We start from the raw sequence: 13,268 nt of genomic DNA on the forward strand, positions 1-13,268 counted from the left end.
TTGATCTAAGACCCCTTTACACTATTAAAAATAACTGATGAGGCCAGGCGTGGTGGCTCACGCATATAATCCTAGCACTCTGGGAGGCCAAGGCAGGTGGATTGCTTCAGCTCATGAGTTTGAGACCAGCCTGAGTAAGAGCAAGACCCCGTCTCTACTAAAAATAGAAAAACTGAGGCAAGGGTATTCCTTGAGCCCAAGAGTTGGAGGTTGCTGTGAGCTATGATGATGCCACAGCACTCTACCCAGGGCAATAGCTTGAGACTCGATCTCAAAAAAAAAAAAAAAAACTGAAGACCCCAAAGAGCTTTCATTCATATTGGTTATATATTTCAATATTTACTCCAAACTGATACTTTTTAGTATTTATTTATCAAGTACTTTTTAGTATTGATTTATTTAAATAATATTAATAATAATATTAATAATCCAATACATGCTAACATGGATAACATATTTTGTGAGAAATAATTATATTTTCCAAAACCAAAAAGTATACTGAAAGAGAGTACCCTTGTTTTATAATTTTATCAATCTCTGTAATGTCTGCCTTAACAGAAGACAGCTAGACTTTCACATCTGCTTCTGCATTCAATCTGTGCTGATATTATACATCATGCTGCCTCTGGAAAACTCCTCTTCTCACAGGAGAATGAGAGTGAAAAAGGCAAATAATATCTCAGTATAAAAAAATTTTTTACCTTTCAGTCCCCAAAGGTCCCTGGGCCAGGGCCACACTTTTAGAACTAGTATTCTACCAAATGCCCTTCTTTATGCAGCACTGACAAGGCAAATGTTCTCCCACAAGGAGCCAGTGCCTGCAATGAAGACTAAAGGAAGGGTAAGCCTGAGACAAAAAGGTTGTGACTGAAAGTCTGTCTTCCCACTCAGCACCCCTGTTAGCTGACTCAGGTGATTGTCTCTCTCCATACTGGCAATTTACTGAAACTCTGACAATCTCCACACTCAGGGATGCCAGCAGAGTTAAGAAACACCCTAGTAAAACAGGAAAATAGGGTGAAATCATGCAAAAGGTTTGAGCAGATCTCCCATTCTCCTTGCCCTTCTAGCCTAGGTTTGTTACCCATTCCCCATCACACACCTCCTAAGTAAGAGACTGGATAATTTTACCTTGAGGAAAATGAACAGGTCAAGAAAAAAGACCTATAAATAGTGAGAGTTGGAATATTTATCAGTGAAATAAATTACCCAGAATTAAAGCCCGGGTGTCAACAAGCTCTGCACATGCAGTTCTAATAGCTTTAGGTGCATCACTCTTATGCGCTAACAAACAGTCCAGAGTGACTAAGCCAGACATTTTCGGAAAGGATTCAATAGGGGAAAATAGACAAAATGATGAAAAACAGAATGAAAGGACAACATGTTTTTTAAAAAGGACATTCATCAAACACCAAAGGACTTCTTGGAAGTTAAAAACATAAAAGCAGACATTTCAAAATCAATAAAACTTTTGGAAGATAAAGTTGAGACAGTCTACCAGAAAGTAGATCAAAGAAAAATTAATAGAAAATAGAAAAAATAATACTAAGATCAGAAAACTGACATATATTAAACATGCAACAAATACAATCCCAGAAAAAGGTAACTGAGAGGATTCTCAAGTAAATAAAAACTGAAAACTTCACAGAATTGAAATTTGAGTTTCCAAATTGAAAGATCCCATTACATTCCCAGGAAAATACACAAATAGATGATGGAAAAACACACACACATATAGATATGAAACACCAGAGTTCAAAAGATAAAAAGAAGATCCTAAAAGCTTCAAGAACCCAATAACAGGGACACATAATGATGGAGATTTAGAATGGCATTTGGGAATAGCATGATAATGGAGCAACGCCTTCAAAATCCTGAAGAAAAATGCTATCCACCTAGAATTCTAAACTCAAACCATCATTCAAGGATGAGAATAGATTAAAGACATGCACAAATGCAAAATCAAGGAAAGGTTACTTCCCAGGCATCCTTTTTCAAGATGCTCCTTCCTAGAAGGTATAATCCACTGAAAGGGAAGAATCAACCAAGGAGAGAAAACATGGAATCCAAGAGAGAAGATGTGGTGGCCAGTCTTCAACATGGCTCCAAATGAGTCCCTTCTGGCCTATCTTAGTAGAGAGAAGTTGCATACGCTTACTTCAATGCTCTTCACAGCTTGTACACTTCCCCCTGTACTGGGCAAGGATTGGTATATGTGGCCAATAGAAGATGAAAAGATGGCAGAAGTAACTGTCATTCCTTCCGAGATGATGTTCCCTCTTGGTGGTTCTCTTCTGCTCTTTCTCCAGTCACTCACTTTGGGGGAAGCCAGCTACCATGCTTTTAGCAGCCTGATAAATGTCCATTTGGCGAGGACTGAACCTCCTGCCAAGAGCCACATTAGTGAGCTTGGAAGCAGATTCTCCAGCCCTAGTCCAGCTTGAGATGGTCTCAGCTTTGTGAGAAACCTGAACCACAGCATCTGCCTAAGCTGTTCCTGAATTCATGACCCACAGAATCTGTGAGAAAACAAATGTTTGTTATTTTATGCTGTTTTGAGATGACATGTTACATAGCAATAGACAGCCAATACACAGGGGATCCAACACAGAAGACAAGCAAGAGACATTTCCATGATGAGGAAGCCCCAGGGAACACTCGTGTAGCAGATTTGAGCAGAGCAAAAACTCTAGGAAGGATGTCTCCAGAAAAAATAGAACTGATAAATTATCTTACTTTTTCTTTTTGAGACAGAGTCTCCAGCTGTCACCATGGGTAGAGTGCCATGACATTATCATAGCTCACAGCAACCTCCAACTCTTGAGCTCAAGTGATCCTCTTGCCTCAGTTTTTCTATTTTTAGTAGAGCATGGGTCTCACTCTTGCTCAGGCTTGTCTTGAACTCACGAACTGAAGCAATCCACCCACCTTGGCTTTCCAGAATGCTAGGATTTACAGGCTTGAGCCACTGGGACTGGCTTATCTTAGTAGAGAGAAGTTGCATACACTTACTTCAATGTGAATATACATTTAGTTATATTCACAACACTTCAGCTTCAGACTGAAGTGTTAACCGTTACACAGAAAGTTATGCAAAAGAAAAATTAAAATAATTAGTAACTCTAGGGGGAAAAATTTTTTCTAAGAAAGGGAATATAACTAAAGTACATATCTAGCCAAATCGTGAATGATATTTACATAACCATAGAAATGTGATACCAGACATTGATTCACCCCTAAGTTGTGATAATTCCACTGAGAGCTGGAAGAAATCAAAGTATGCGTAATGGGGAGGAGGTGGTGGTAGAGTATGCAGTTTAAGAAAGCTGAGATTTATCTTCTGTAATAGGAAGTCAATAGACATCTAGAATGTGAAGATAAAACAAATGCAATCCGAGTATGTTATTGAGAAATTCAAAAGTTAATACCAGGACAACAGCTGAAAGAATTGGAAGTGATTGGCTTCGGGAGCAGAAACTGAGAGTGGGGCACAGTGGAGCCATGTTGTGCTCTTCCATAAGCTATGTCATGCCCCTTGCCTCAAAAAAATCTAATTTAACTAAAATAAAATTTTAACAGGATTTATCTACCATAAGACAAAATCAATAATACAATGACTACAATTAATGAATTGAGGCCAGGCAGGTGGCTCACACCTATAATCCTACCACTCTGGGTGGCCAAGGTTTATGGATCACCTGACCAGTCTGAGCGAAAGCAAGACCCTGTCTCTACTAAAAACAGAAAAATTAGTTTGGAATTGTGGTGAGCACCTGTACTCCCAGCTATTTGGGAGACTGAGGCAGGAGGATCACTTGAACCGAGGTGTTTGAGGTTGCTGTGAGCTAGGCTGATGCCATGGCACTTTGGGCAACATAGTTAGATGCCTGGCCAACAGAGTGAGATGAGACTCTGTCTCAAAAAAAAAAAAATTAGTAAATCAAAAACTAGAAAAATTCTTCATATTTGTCAGTAGCCACAAAATTGGACATAGTTCAGTGTGGCTTTCTCTGAGAGGCAGGACTGAGAATGGTGATATTTATTGGTGCATTTACAAACCACCCCAAAATTTAGTAACTTACAACAAAAAGAATCAAGACTACAAACAAGAAAATGCATGGATTGGTGGAAAAGCTTTGTCTCCACTCCAGGCAGAAGCAAGTAGGACCTCTCACCTGCAGCTGAACCAATCCTCATGGTAGTTGTGTATGACAAAACCTGTGCCATAGTGCCAGCCTCTGAGTGCCAGGTCTTAAATTCCCACTCCTTGAGTTCTGCCTCAAGCCCACACTAAATTTCTAATGTGTCTTTATTCATTTGTGCTGTTTTGCAAACTTGCTGTTAGCCCCTAGGAATAACAGAAAATCATCAAGATTAAAAAAAGACTAAAGGGCATATAACAGCCCTTGCCTGAAGGGATGCCACTCTCCCCAAGGAGGAAGTATAGACAGTGGCAGGGGATTTGGAAAGCATTAGTGATGAGATGGTTCCCCTACCTTGAGGTATCCTTTAATGCTCGGTTTTCCTTTTGGATCCAGCACAGATGAGCAATTTACACATTTCAGGATGGATGACACCTTAAATGAAGCGGCCATTTCCTATGTTGCTCTTGCATGCTTTCAAAGAAAAAGAAGGGCAACCAGCCTTGGCCTTCTCCCTAACATCCTCACAAGACTTAAGTTACAAGCTTAAACAGCCAGATGGGTAACAGCAAAACTGCCTGTCATGAGTCAGTGGCCTGCCAAAAGAAGCAACGCTAAATCAAAGAAAGAAACACAGTTCCCAAGACCTATTGGAAACTGTCCCAAGGCAGAAGCTTGACTCTTTTGTGTCTAAAGCCAAGTGACAGAATAAGGTTGGTTGACTTTTAAGGTAAGAGACAAGTGACATTTTTAAGGGTTGTGCCCTTGACCACCCCATTGCTTTAACATAGGTAGTGAAGAGGAAAGCAGTTCAGCTGCAAGTGTAATAAGTCTTTCTTACTGAGAAAAGAACCCATTTTAAAACAATTTTACTGGGGGGGCAGAGGCAAGATGGCTGAGTAAAGCAAGCTTTCCTTAGAGGCTCCCATCCAGAAGGAGAGTTAAAAGACAGAAGTTTAGCAAATAACCTGGTGGATTAGAGCTGAGCCAAGAGACAAGGTTGAAGAACACAAATAAACCCTGCTGAGGTGAGCTGCGACCCCAAGGAAACAAAAGGTACAAAATCCTTTGCCAAGTAGATGGGAGTCCCCTCCCCCATGAGAACTCGCAGTACTCCATACAAACAAACGAGCAGAGTTCAAAAGTCCTCCCATTTTCTCCCAAGGGAGAGACCCTCTAAAAACTGGACCTACTTCCCCTACTAGGGTGCCATGGCACTCTCCTGCCAGGCATAAAACTGTATATACTCTCTACCTGCAATTCTGAACTCCTAGCACTCCCCTCCACTCTCACTCTGAGGTCTGGAGGCCTGTCCCCCAGGAGTCTAGATTCTTGGGTATTTTTTTGAGAGGTATGTACAGGGCATGGACTGCTGCTGGTGAGTGCTGATTCTGTGGCATGGGAGTAAAGAGAGGACAGTCAGCTGAGAGGGAACGATACAGGAGTGGCGGTGCCCCAAGGCACAGAGTAGCAGCCACAGCAGCAACAATAGGGCTCGCCCTGGATATTCTAGAGTCATACCCCCTTTCTCTTTGGGAAACTAGAGGAGGCCAGGCATCTTCTCTGGTGGCAGCCACTGGCAGAACAAATCTGGGACAGAAATGCAGGCCCCATGAGTAAAGGGTTTGCCTGAGGCAGTACCAGCCTGGGTGGAGTGCGGGGACTAGAATACACACACACAAAGACTGCAGACTCTCAGGGTGGGGTTGACCCAGAGAAGCACTTTACTAAGCCTAAGACACATGCAACCCTCAGGGGATTATAGCTGAGACAAAGGAGGGCAGGCAGAAGCTGGAACTGCCAGCTAACTGTACCGTCCCAATACAAACTGCAGCCAAAACCGGGTAGCGGCATAGACAGGGCCTGAGTCGCAGTTTGGGCAAAATCAAACAGCATCTGATCTCCAGGAGAATATAGCCAGGACAGAAACAAATTCTGCAAAGTTGTTCTGTTCTGTCAGCAACATCAATCAGGGGTGGGGCTGGAACTGAGTGAACCGCCCCAGCCTCCATTAAACACCCAAGGTTGTCAGGTCTCACCTCCCCCTGCCAGATAGTGGCAGAAAGCAGCAGCCTAGCTGAAGAGACATAAATCTCCCTGTTATTCAGGCAGGCACAAACCCCTTGAGTATCTACTCACTGGAGAGAACTGGGTCACAGCCCTGCAGGGTTATCAGTGACTCCGTGTGACAGAGGTGCAAGGTGGGGAAGGAGGCATCAAACTTCCCAGACTAATCTATTTGCTGGGTGGGTCCTCCTGACATCATGGAGCACCAGAGAGAGCTATACTTGAGTTGCCAGAAGACCCCTGCAATCTAGTTGCTAGAGATCTTTTGAACTCTCCCACCTGAGACAGGTGCTGACTGAGACAATTGATTTGGACCTCTTGAACTGGGCCAATCACCCAAGGACTATCCAAGTGGTACACTGGGTGTATGGTTGTGGGAAGATTTGATTTTCCTATTCCAATTGTTGCCTGTGGAGGGTAGGGTGCCTTAATTACCAGTATTTCTCCACAGCTAAGACTTCAGCCTAGTAACTGATTCACTAGGATAGGACAGAGACCAGCTAAAAACCACACAGAGCCACTTATCCCAACCACACCAAGCAGGTCCCCAGTTTCTCAGGCCATAGCACTGTATGGGCCTTTGGCAAAGCTCCAGGGAAAAAGGTACAGACACCAGTCCCAGCTTTGGGGCAAAGGGCTTGTTAAGCACTACTCCTGGAGCCCCCAACCTAACCTCTCTTTGTCAGCTCATCTAGTCAAACAGTATAAAATAATCATGGGACAGAATCAGCAGGAAAACTCTGGTAACATGAATAAGCAGAGTAAATCAACTCCCATCCCCAAGGAAAGATGTGGTGGACACAACTGAAGATCCCATTCATAAACAGATGGCTAAGATGTCAGAAATCAATTCAGAATTTGGATTGCAAAAAAGACTAATAGAGGAAAAGTTGGAATTAAAAATTCCAGGAGCATTTCAAAAGTTGTCTTAAGAATTCTACAAATTTAAAGACAAAATCACCAAAGATTTTGACACATTGAGACAAGAACTTGGAGCCCTCAAATATATGAAAAATGCAGTAGAATACATCAGTAACAAAATGGAGCAAGCAGAAGAAAGGATTTCTGACATTGAAGACAAAGCTTTTGAATGCTCCCAAACTCTCAAGGAGGAAGAGAAATGGAGAGCAAAAACAGATCATTCTCTCAGAGAGCTCTGGGTTAATTCAAAGAAGGCTAATATTCGCCTCATAGGAATCCCTGACGGTGACAAAGTGGCTTCACAAGGCACAGAGGCTCTTCTCCATGAAATTATGAAAGAGAATTTTCCAAACATGCCAAGAGATTCTGAAATTCAGATAGCAGACAGTTTCAGAACCCCAGCATGACTCAACATGAATAAGACATCCCCCAGGCACATCATAATTAACTTCACTAAAGTTAATATGAAAGAGAAAATTCTGAAAGCAGTCAGATGTAAGAAAACCATAACCTACAAAAGGAAGAATGTTAGAATGACTGCACATGTCTCTGCTGAAACCCTTCAAGCTGGAAGAGGGTGGTCATCAACTTTTAATCTCCTAAAACAAAATAACTTTTAACCCAAGATCCCGTATCCAGCTAAACTGAGTTTCATTTATGATGGAGAAATTCAATACTTTAATGACATTCACATGTTGAAGAAATTTGCCATAACCAAACCACCTCTCCAGGATATTCTCAGACCTATCCTCCATAATGACCAGCGCGAACCTCCACCACAAAAGTAAACTCACTCAGAAACTTCCACAGTGGTGAAAGGATTAAAAATGTCCACTGGACTTTTGAAAAACTTGATACCCAAAATTTTACCAGACTTATCAATATTCTCCATTAATGTGAACAGCTTAAATTGTCCTCTAAAGAGGCACAGATTATCTCACTGGATACAAAAACACAGGCCAGATATTTGCTGCATACAAGAGTCACATCTTATCTTAAAAGATAAATATAGACTCAGGGTGAAAGGATAGTCATCCATATTTCAGGCAAATGGTAATCAGAAAAAAGCAGGTGTTGCAATTCTATTTGCAGACACAATAGGCTTTAAACCAAAAAAAGTAAGGAAGGATAAGAATGGTCACTTCATATTTGTTAAGGGTAATACTCAATATGATGAGATTTCAATTATTAATATCTATGCACCCAACCAGAATGAGCCTCAAGTTATAAGAGAAACTCTAACAGACATGAGCAACTTGATTTGCTTCACAATACTCAGAGATTTGAACACTCTTTGGCAGTGTTGGATAGATCCTCCAATAAGAAGCTGAGCAAAGAAATTTTAGATTTAAATGTAACCATTCAACATTTGAATTTAACAGACATCTACAGAACATTTCATCCCACCAAAACTGAATACACATTCTTCTCATTAGCCCATGGAACACACTCCAAAATTGATCACATCGGGGGGGAGACAAGATGGCTGACTAAAGCCAGCTTTCCACAGAGGCTCCCATCCAGAAAGAGAGTTAAAGGACAAAAATTTAGCAAGTAACCTGATGGATTAGAGCTGCGCCAAGAGAGAAGGTTGAAGAACGCACATCAAACCTGCAGAGGCGAGCTTTGACCCCAAGGATACAAACAAAAGGTACAAAATCCATCACCAAGGGAACGGGAGTCCCCTCCCCCATGAGAATGGCTCGGAGTACTCCATAAACAAACAAGCAGAGTTCAAAAGTCCTCCCATTATACTCCACATGAGAGACCCTCTAAAAATGGGAACTACTTCCCCTACTAAGGTACCATGGCACTCTCCTGCCAGGCACAAAACTGTGTAAAAGTGTATATATTCTCTACATGAAATTCTGAGCTCCCAGATCTCCCTTCCACTCTCACTCTGAGGTCTGGAGGCTTGTCCCTCAGGAGTCCAGATTCTTGGGTGATTTCTCAAGGAGTGTGGATGGGGCTTGACTGCTGCTGGTCAGTGCTGATTCTGCGTCATGGGAGTAAATAGAGGATGGTTGGCTGAGAGGGAACCACGCTGGAGCAGCAGTGCCCCAAGACATAGAGCAGCAGCCATTTTTGGCAAAAATAGGGCACACCCTGGATATTCTGGAGTCACACCCCTTTCTCTCTGGGCAACCAGAGGAGGCCGGCCATCTTCTCAGGTGGCAACCACCAGCAAAACAGATCCGAGATGGAAATGCAGGCCCCCAGAGACTTCAACCCAGAGTAACTGTTTCAGTAGGGTCAGAGAGAGACCAGCTTAAAATAAGACAGAGCCACTTAGCACCACTACACCGAACAGCTCCACAGTTTCTCAGGCTGTAGCACTGTACGGGTCCTCAGCAAAGCTACAGGGAAAAAAATCAAACAGTGTAAAATAATCATGGGGCAGAATCAGCAGAAAAACTCTGGTAACATGAATAACCAGAGTAGATCAACCCACCCAAGGAAAGATATGGCAGATGTAATTGAAGATCCCATTCATAAACACATGGCTGAGATGTCAGAAATCAAATTCAGAATTTGGATTGCAAACAAGATTAATAGATTGGAGAAAAATTTGGAATTAGAAATTCGATGAGCAATTCAAAAGTTGGAATTAGAAATTCAAGGAAAAATTCCAAAGTTGTCTCAAGAATTCAACGAATTTAAAGACAAAACCATGAAAAATTTTGACACATTGAAGCAAGTATTTGCAGTCCTCAAAGATCAGAAAAATACAGTAGAATCCCTCAGTAACAGAGTGGAGCAAGCAGAAGAAAGGATTTCTGACATTGAAGACAAAGCTGTTGAACGCTCCCAAACTCTCCAACAGGAAGCGAAATGGAGTGCAAAAATGGATCATTCTCTCAGAGAGCTCTTGGATAATTCAAAGAAATCTAATATCCACCTCATTGGAATCCCTGAAAGGGATGAAGTAGCTTCACAAGGCACAAAGGCCTTTCTCCATGAAATTATGAAATAGAATTTTCCAGACATGCCAAGAGATTCTGAAATTCAGATAGCGGACAGTTTCAGAACCCCAGCATGACTCAACCCAAATAAGACATCCCCTAGGCACATCATAATTAACTTCACTGGAGTTAATATGAAGGAGAAAATTCTGAAAGCAGCCAGACGTAAGAAAATCATTACCTACAAAGGGAAGAATATTAGAATGACTGCAGATCTCTCTGCTGAAACTTTTCAAGCCAGAATAGGGTGGTCATCAACTTTTAATCTCCTAAAACAAAATAACTTTCAACCCGGATCCTATATCCAGCTAAACTGAGTTTCATTTATGATGGAGAAATTCAATACTTTAATGACATTCACATGTTGAAGAAACTTGACATAACCAAACCAGCTCATCAGGATATTCTCAGACCTATCCTCCATAATGACCTGCCCAATCCTCTACCACAAAGTAAACGCACTCAGAAACTTTTGATCAAACTCCAAATTCCCCAGTGGCGAAAGAATTAAAAATGTCCAATGGAGTTTCAAAAAACTCGATACCCAAAATTATACCAGACTTATCAATATTCTCCATTAATGTGAATGGCTTAAACTGTCCTCTAAATAGGCACAGGTAGGCTGACTGGATACAAAAACTCAGGCCAGATATTTGCTGCATACAAGAATCACGTCTTACCTTAAAAGATAAATATACACTCAGAGTGAAAGGATGGTCATCCATATTTCAGGCAAATGGTAATCAGAAAAAAGCAGGTGTTGCAATTCTATTTGCAGACACAATAGGCTTTAAACCACCATAAGTAAGGAAGGAATACACATACTTCTCATCAACCCACAGAACATACTCCAAAATTGATCACATCTTAGGTCACAAGTCTAACCTCAATAAATTTAAAGGAATAAAAATTATTCCTTGCATCTTCTCAGACCACCATGGAATAAAAGCTGAACTCAGTAACAACAGGAGTATGCATACTCATACAAAAACATGGAAGTTAAATAACCTTATGCAGAATGATAGCTGGGTCAGAGATGAGATTAAGAAGGAAATTGCCAAATTTTTGGAACAAAACGACAATGAAGACACAAAATATCAGAACCTCTGGGATACTGCAAAGGCGGTCCTAAGAGGGAAATTTATAGCACTGCAAGCCTTCCTCAAGAAAATGGAAAGAGAGGAAGTTAACAACTTAATGGGACATCTCAAGCAACTGCAAAAGGAAGAACATTCCAACCCCAAACCCAGCAGAAAAGAAATAATCAAAATTAGAACAGAATTAAATGAAATTGAAAACAAATGAATTATACAACAGATCAATAAATCAAAAAGTTGGTTTTTTGAAAAGGTCAATAAAATAGATAAACCTTTGACTAATCTAACCAGGAAAAAAAGAGTAAAATCTCTAATCTCTTCAATCAGAAATAACAAAGACCAAATAACAACAGACTCCTCAGAAATTCAAAACATCCTTAATGAATATTACAAGACACTTTATTCTCAGATATATGAAAATCTGAAGGAAATTGACCAATACTTGGAAGCACGTCACCTTCCAAGACTTAGCCAGAATCAAGTAGAAATTTTGAACGGGCCTATATCAAGTTCTGAAATAGCATCAACCATACAAAATCTCCCTAAAAAGAAAAGCCTGGGGCCAGATGGCTTCACATCAGAATTCTACCAAACCTTTAAAGAGGAACTAGTACCTATATTACTCAATCTGTTCCAAAATGTAGAAAAAGAAGGAAGACTACCCAACATGTTCTATGAAGCAGACATCACCCTGATCCCCAAACCAGGAAAAGACTCAACAAGAAAAGAAAATTATAGACCAATCTCAGTAATGAATATAGATGCAAAAATATTCAACAAGATCCTAACAGAGTCCAGCAACATATCAAACAAATTATACATCATGACCAACTCAGTTTTCTCCCAGGGTTTCAAGGCTGGTTCAATATACATAAATCTATAAATATAATTCAGCACATAAACAAATTAGAAAACAAAGACCATATGATTCTCTCAATTGATGCAGAAAAAGCTTTTAAAAACATCCAGCATCTTTTCATGATCAGGACACTTAAGAAAATTGTATAGAAGGGACATTTCTTAAACTGATAGAGGCCATCTACAGCAAACTCACAGCCAATATCATATTGAATGGAGTTAAATTGAAATCACTTCCACTCAGATCAGGAACCAGACAAGGTTTACCATTGTCTCCACTGCTCTTTAACATTATATTGGGAGTTTTAGCCATCACAATTAGGGAAGAAAAGGCGATGTAGGGTCAGAAGAGATCAAACTTTCACTCTTCACAGATGATATGACTGTATATCTGGAAAACACTAGAGACTCTACTACAAAACTTTTAGAAGTGATCAGGAATACAGCAGCGTCTCAGGTTACAAAATCAACATTCATAAATCGGTAGCCTTTATATATACCAACAATAGTCAAGCTGAAAAAACAGTTAAGGACTCTATTCCATTCATAGTAGTGCCAAAGAAGATGAAATATTTGTGAGTTTATCTAACAAGGGATGTGAAAGACCTCTATAAAGAGAACTATGAAACTCTAAGAAAAGAAATAGCTGAAAACGTTAACAAATGAAAAAACATACCATGCTCATGGCTGGGAAGGATCAACATTGTTAAAATGTCCATTCTACCCAAAACAATACACAATTTTAATGCAATCTCTATTAATGCTTTATTGTCATACTTTAAAGATCTTGAAAAAATAATACTTCATTTTATATGGAATCAGAAAAAACTTGAATAGCCAAGACATTACTCAGAAATAAAAACAAAGTAGGAGGAATCACGCTACCACACCTCAGACTATACTACAAATCAATAATGATCAAAACAGCATGGTACTGGCACAAAAACAGAGAAGTATAGAACAGAATAGAGAACCAAGAGATGAACCCAGCTACTTACCATTATTTGATCTTTGACAAGCCAATTAAAAACATTCAATGGGGAAAAGATTCCCTATTTAACAAATGATGCTGGGTGAACTGGCTGGTGACCTGTAGAAGGCAAAACTGGACCCACACCTTTCACCATTAACTAAGACTCTCACTGGATTAAAGATTTAAACTTAAGACATTAAACTATAAAAATACTAGAAAAGAGTGCAGGGAAAACCCTTGAAGAAAT

The sequence above is a fragment of the Nycticebus coucang genome, chromosome 1 (assembly GCF_027406575.1).
Source record: "Nycticebus coucang isolate mNycCou1 chromosome 1, mNycCou1.pri, whole genome shotgun sequence".
Taxonomy (NCBI): Eukaryota; Metazoa; Chordata; class Mammalia; order Primates; family Lorisidae; genus Nycticebus; species Nycticebus coucang.